Here is a 6,000-nt window from a genome sequence, read left to right as displayed (position 1 = left end):
GCGCTCGCTGGCAGAACAAGCCAGTTGGACCGAAGTCCCTTTGGTGTGAGCGTGTCACTCCAAACACAGCTTTAAATATAACACTTCCTGTTATCGGGTTTCGCACTTTGAGCCAAGATCTGCTTGAGCTGATGATATCAGGCAACTTTGCAACGGAAACTGTCTCACATACAGGCCTTCTCACGAGCAGATCGCGCACCTCCCAAGCTGAATACTGCATCTGATCGCTTGGTTACTCAAGTGCCAAAGCTCGGAGCGGCAAATCACCCCAGGAAATTGGCCTCTCTGCGTGCTTTTTAACTTGGCACCCAGGAAACAGGTATTTTTAAAAAATAAATCACTATTAATGTTTGAGGCTTAAATACTGGAATGAAGAGAGACTGGTCTGGGAGGGAACAGGAGCGCGTTGGGCAGGGACAAAGCAGAGAACAAGGTAGGACTGATCAATTAAACTGCATTTATTTCAATGCAAGGGGCCTAACAGGGAAGGCAGATGAACTCAGGGCATGGTTAGGAACATGGGACTGGGATATCATAGCAATTACAGAAACATGGCTCTGGGATGGGCAGGACTGGCAGCTTAATGTTCCAGGATACAAATGCTACAGGAAGGATAGAAAGGGAGGCAAGAGAGGAGGGGGAGTGGCATTTTTGATAAAGGATAGCATTACGGCTGTGCTGAGGGAGGATATTCCTGGGAATACATCCTGGGAAGTTATTTGGGTGGAACTGAGAAATAAGAAAGGGATGATCACATTATTGGGATTATATATTATAGACCCCCCCCTGTAGTCTGAGGGAAATTGAGAAACAAACTTGTAAGGAAATCTCAGCGATCTGTAAGAATAATAGGGTGGTTATAGTAGGGGATTTTAACTTTTCCAAACATTGACTGGGACTGCCATAGTGTTAAAGGTTTAGATGGAGAGGAATTTCTTAAGTGTGTACAAGACAATTTTCTGATTCAGTACCTACTAGAGAAGGTGCAAAACTTTACCTACTCTTGGGAAATAAGGCAGGGCAGGTGACTGAGGTGTCAGTGGGGGAGCTCTTTGGGGTCAGCGACCATAATTCTATTAGATTTAAAATAGTGATGGAAAAGGATAGACCAGATCTAAAAGTTGAAGTTCTAAATTGGAGAAAGGCCAATTTTGACAGCATTAGGCAAGAACTTTCGGAAGCTGATTGGAGGCAGATGTTCGCAGGTAAAGGGACGGCTGGAAAATGGGAAGCCTTCAGAAATGAGATAACAAGAATCCAGAGAAAGTATATTCCTGTCAGGGTGAAAGGGAAGGCTGGTAGGTATAGGGAATGTTGGATGACTAAAGACATTGAGGGTTTGGTTAAGAAAAAGAAGGTAGCATATGTCAGGTACAGACAGGATAGATCGAGTGAATCCTTAGAAGAGTATAAAGGCAATAGGAGTATACTTAAGAGGGAAATCAGGAGGGCAAAAAGGGGACATGAGATAGTTTTGGCAAATAGAATTAAGGAGAATCCAAAGGGACTTTACAAATATATTAAGGACAAAAGGGTAACTAGGGAGAGAATAGGGCCCCTCAAAGATCAACAAGGCGGCCTTTGTGTGGAGCCACAGAAAATGGGGGAGATACTAAATGAATATTTTATATCAGTATTTACTGTGGAAAAGGATATGGAAGATATAGACTGTAGGGAAATAGATGGTGACATCTTGCAAAATGTCCAGATTACAGAGGAGGAAGTGCTGGATGTCTTGAAATGGTTAAAGGTAGATAAATCCCCAGGACCTGATCAGGTGTACCCGAGAACTCTGTGGGAAGCTAGAGAAGTGATTGCTGGGCCTCTTGCTGAGATATTTGTGTCATCGACAGTCACAGGTGAGGTGCCGGAAGACTGGAGGTTGGCAAACGTGGTGCCACTATTTAAGAAGGGCAGTAAAGACAAGCCAGGGAACTATAGACCGGTGAGCCTGACCTCAGTGGTGGACAAGTTGTTGGAGGGAATCCTGAGGGACAGGGTCTCTCATAGGGAGAACTAGCCATTTGGATACAGAACTTGCTCAAAGGGAGAAGACACAGGGTGGTGGTGGAGGGTTGTTTTTCAGACTGGAGGCCTGTGACCAGTGGAGTGCCACAAGGATCGGTGCTGGACTCTCTACTTTTTGTCATTTACATAAATGATTTGGATGCGAGCATAAGAGGTACAGTTAGTAAGTTTGCTGATGACACTAAAATTGGAGGTGTAGTGGACAACGAAGAGGGTTACCTCCGATTACAACAGGATCTGGACCAGATGGGCCAATGGGCTGAGAAGTGGCAGATGGAGTTTAATTCAGATAAATGCGAGGTGCTGCATTTTGGGAAAGCAAATCTTAGCAGGACTCATACACTTAATGGTAAGGTCCTAGGGAGCGTTGCTGAACAAAGAGACCTTGGAGTGCAAGTTCATAGCTCCTTGAAAGTGGAGTCACAGGTAGATAGGATAGTGAAGAAGGTGTTTGGTATGCTTTCCTTTATTGGTCAGAGTATTGAGTACAGGAGTTGGGAGGTCATGTTGCGGCTGTACAGGACATTGGTTAGGCCACTGTTGGAATATTGCGTGCAATTCTGGTCTCCTTCCTGTCGGAAAGATGTTGTGAAACTTGAAAGGGTTCAGAAAAGATTTACAAGGATGTTGCCAGGGTTGGAGGGTCTGAGCTACAGGGAGAGGCTGAACAGGCTGGGGCTGTTTTCCCTGGAGTGTTGGAGGCTGAGGGGTGACCTTATCGAGGTTTATAAAATCATGAGAGGCATGGATAGGGTAAATAGGCAAAGTCTCTTCCCTGGGGTTGGGGAGTCCAGAACTAGAGGGGCATAGGTTTAGGGTGAGAGGGGAAAGATATAAAAGGGGCAACTTTTTCACCCAGAGGGTGGTACGTGTATGGAATGAGCTGCCAGAGGAAGTGGTGGAGGCTGGTACAATTACAACATTTAAGAGGCATTTGGATGGGTATATGAATAGGAAGGGTTTGGAGGAATATGGGCCGGGTGCTGGCAGATGGGACAAGATTGGGTTGGGATATCTGGGTCAGCATGGACGGGTTGGGCCGAAGGGTCTGTTTTTGGGCTGTACATCTCTATGACTCAGTGAGTGTTCAGGGAGACGGAGAGAAGCTGTTTCCACTTGTGGGCAAGAGACCAGAATCAATGGACAACCATCCCGAATAAATCCAATAGGAAGTTCAAGAGGAACATCTTCCCACAGGGTGCTGTTGGAGGGGTTGGAGGGAATGCGGGGAGTCGCTCCCACGGGAGTGGGGAGATTGGGGATATGTGGGAGTAACTCCCACAGGGAATAGGGGAAGAAGATGGGGCGAACATCAGATATCTGGAAATTGCAGATTGACAAAGTTCGATTGAGCAAGTGTGTAAATATCTCATGGGTGGAGGGCCGTGTGGGAAGGTGTGAAATTATTCACTTTTCACAAAAAGGTTCGGAAGGCAAACCATTCTTTCATCGGGGAATAACTGAAGGATCCTGGGCTGCAGAGGGAGCTGGAGTGCAGAGGAAGCTGGGCTGCAGAGGGAGCTGGGCTGCAGAGGGAGCTGGACTGCAGAGGGACCTGGAGTGTAGAGGGAGCTCGGGTGCAGTGGGATCTGGGAATGCAGAGGGATCTGGGGAGCACTGGGGACAGGGAACTGGGATGCAGAGGGATCTGGGGTGTAGGGGGATCTGGGGTGTAGTGGGATCAAGGTGCACTGGGCGTTTGGGAGCATAGGGATCTGGGTGTAGAGGGATCTGGGTGCAGAGAGAGTTTGGGTGCAGAGGGATTTGGGTGGAGAGGGAGTGTAGGTGAAGAGGGAGTTTGGGTCTAGAGGGAGTTTGGGGGCAGAGGGATTTGGGTGCAGAGGGATCTGGGTGCAGAGGGAGTTGGGCGCAGAGCGATTTGGGTACAGAGGTAGTTTGGGGGCAGAGGGATTTGGGTGCAGAGGGATTTGGGTGGAGAGGGAGTGTAGGTGAAGAGGGAGTTTGGGTCTAGAGGGAGTTTGGGGGCAGAGGGATTTGGGTGCAGAGGGATCTGGGTGCAGAGGGAGTTTGGGCGCAGAGCGATTTGGGTACAGAGGGAGTTTGGGGGCAGAGGGATTTGGGTGCAGAGGGATTTGGGTGGAGAGGGAGTTTGGGTGTAGAGGGAGTTTGGGTGCAGAGGCAGCTCAGATAAAGGGGATCTGCATGCAGAGGAAGCTTGGGGGCAGAGGGATCTGGGTGCTGAGGGGGTTTGGGAGCAGAGGGAGCTCAGATGTAGAGGGTTCTGGGTACAGAGGGAGATTGGGTACAGAGGGAGCTGGGTGTAGAGTGAGCTCTGGTGCAGAGAGTACTTTGGGTGCAGAGGGATCTGGGTACACATAGAGTTTGGGTGCAGAGGGATCCGAGTACAGAGGGATCCGAGTGCAGAGAGATCGGGGTACAGAGGGATCTGGGTGCAGAGGAATCTGGTGCAGAGGGATCTGGGTGCAGAGGAATCCGGGTGTAGATCGATCCGGGTACAGAGGGATCTGGGTGCAGAGGGATCTGGTGCAGATCGATCCGAGTGCAGAGGGATCTGGGTGCAGAGGGATCCGAGTGCAGAGGAATCCGAGTGCAGAGGGATCCGGGTGCAGAGGGATCTGATGCAGAGGGATCCGGGTACAGAGAGATCGGGGTACAGAGAGATCTGGTGCAGAGGAATCTGGTGCAGAGGGATCCGGGTGCAGAGGGATCCGGGTGTAGAGGGATCCGGGTGCAGAGGGATCCGGGTGCAGAGGGATCCGGGTGCAGATCGATCCGGGTACAGAGAGATCGGGGTACAGAGGGATCCGGGTGCAGAGGGATCCGGGTGCAGAGGGATCCGGGTGCAGAGGAATCTGGTGCAGAGGGATCCGGGTGCAGAGGGATCCGAGTGCAGAGGAATCTGGGTGCAGAGGGATCAAGTGCAGAGGGATCCGGGTACAGAGGGATCCGGGTGTAGAGGGATCCGAGTGCAGAGGGATCCGAGTGCAGAGGAATCTGGTGCAGAGGGATCCGGGTGCAGAGGGATCCGGGTGTAGAGGAATCCGGGGCCAGAGGGATCTGGTGCAGAGGGATCTGGTGCAGAGGGATCCGGGTACAGAGAGATCGGAGTACAGAGGGATCTGGGTGCAGGGGAATCCGGGTGCAGAGGGATCCGGGTGCAGAGGGATCTCGGTGCAGAGGAATCTGGGTGCAGAGGGATCCAGGTGCAGAGGGATCTGGGTGCAGAGGGATCTGGGAGATGGGGGAATCTGGGTGCAGAGGAATCTGGGTGCAGAGGGATATGGGTGCAGAGGGATCTGGGTGCAGAGGGGTCTGGGTGCAGAGGGATCTGGGTGCAGAGGGATCTGGGTGCACAGGAATCTGGGTGCAGAGGGATCTGGGAGATGGGGGAATCTGGGTGCAGAGGAATCTGGGTGCAGAGGAATCCGGGGCCAGAGGGATCTGGTGCAGAGGGATCTGGTGCAGAGGGATCCGGGTACAGAGAGATCGGAGTACAGAGGGATCTGGGTGCAGGGGAATCCGGGTGCAGAGGGATCCGGGTGCAGAGGGATCTCGGTGCAGAGGAATCTGGGTGCAGAGGGATCCAGGTGCAGAGGGATCTGGGTGCAGAGGGATCTGGGAGATGGGGGAATCTGGGTGCAGAGGAATCTGGGTGCAGAGGGATATGGGTGCAGAGGGATCTGGGTGCAGAGGGGTCTGGGTGCAGAGGGATCTGGGCGCACAGGAATCTGGGTGCAGAGGGATCTGGGAGATGGGGGAATCTGGGTGCAGAGGAATCTGGGTGCAGAGGGATCTGGGTGCAGAGGGATCTGGGTGCACAGGAATCTGGGTGCAGAGGGATCTGGGTGCAGAGGGATCTGGGAGATGGGGGAATCTGGGTGCAGAGGGATCTGGGTGCAGAGGGATCTGGGTGCAGAGGGATCTGGGTGCACAGGAATCTGGGTAAAGAGGGATCTGGGTGCAGAGGGATCTGGGTGCAGAGGGATCTGG

General features: G+C 51.9%; 1 protein-coding gene across 1 annotated transcript in view; it reads left to right on the top strand.

The window, feature by feature from the left end:
* The first annotated feature begins 222 nt into the window (after positions 1-222).
* Positions 223-6,000, top strand: part of LOC140459022 (chemerin-like receptor 1) — a 38,256-nt gene continuing 32,478 nt past the window's right edge. Inside the window, exon 1 of the mRNA XM_072553736.1 lies at positions 223-319. The gene's annotated coding sequence lies outside the window, so the exon portion shown is untranslated. The remainder of the gene's footprint in view (positions 320-6,000) is intronic.

The sequence above is a fragment of the Chiloscyllium punctatum genome, chromosome 34, assembly GCF_047496795.1.
Source record: "Chiloscyllium punctatum isolate Juve2018m chromosome 34, sChiPun1.3, whole genome shotgun sequence".
Lineage (NCBI taxonomy): Eukaryota > Metazoa > Chordata > Chondrichthyes > Orectolobiformes > Hemiscylliidae > Chiloscyllium > Chiloscyllium punctatum.
Note: the sequence above shows the minus strand (reverse complement) of the source record. Positions and strands in the feature narration are given on the sequence as shown.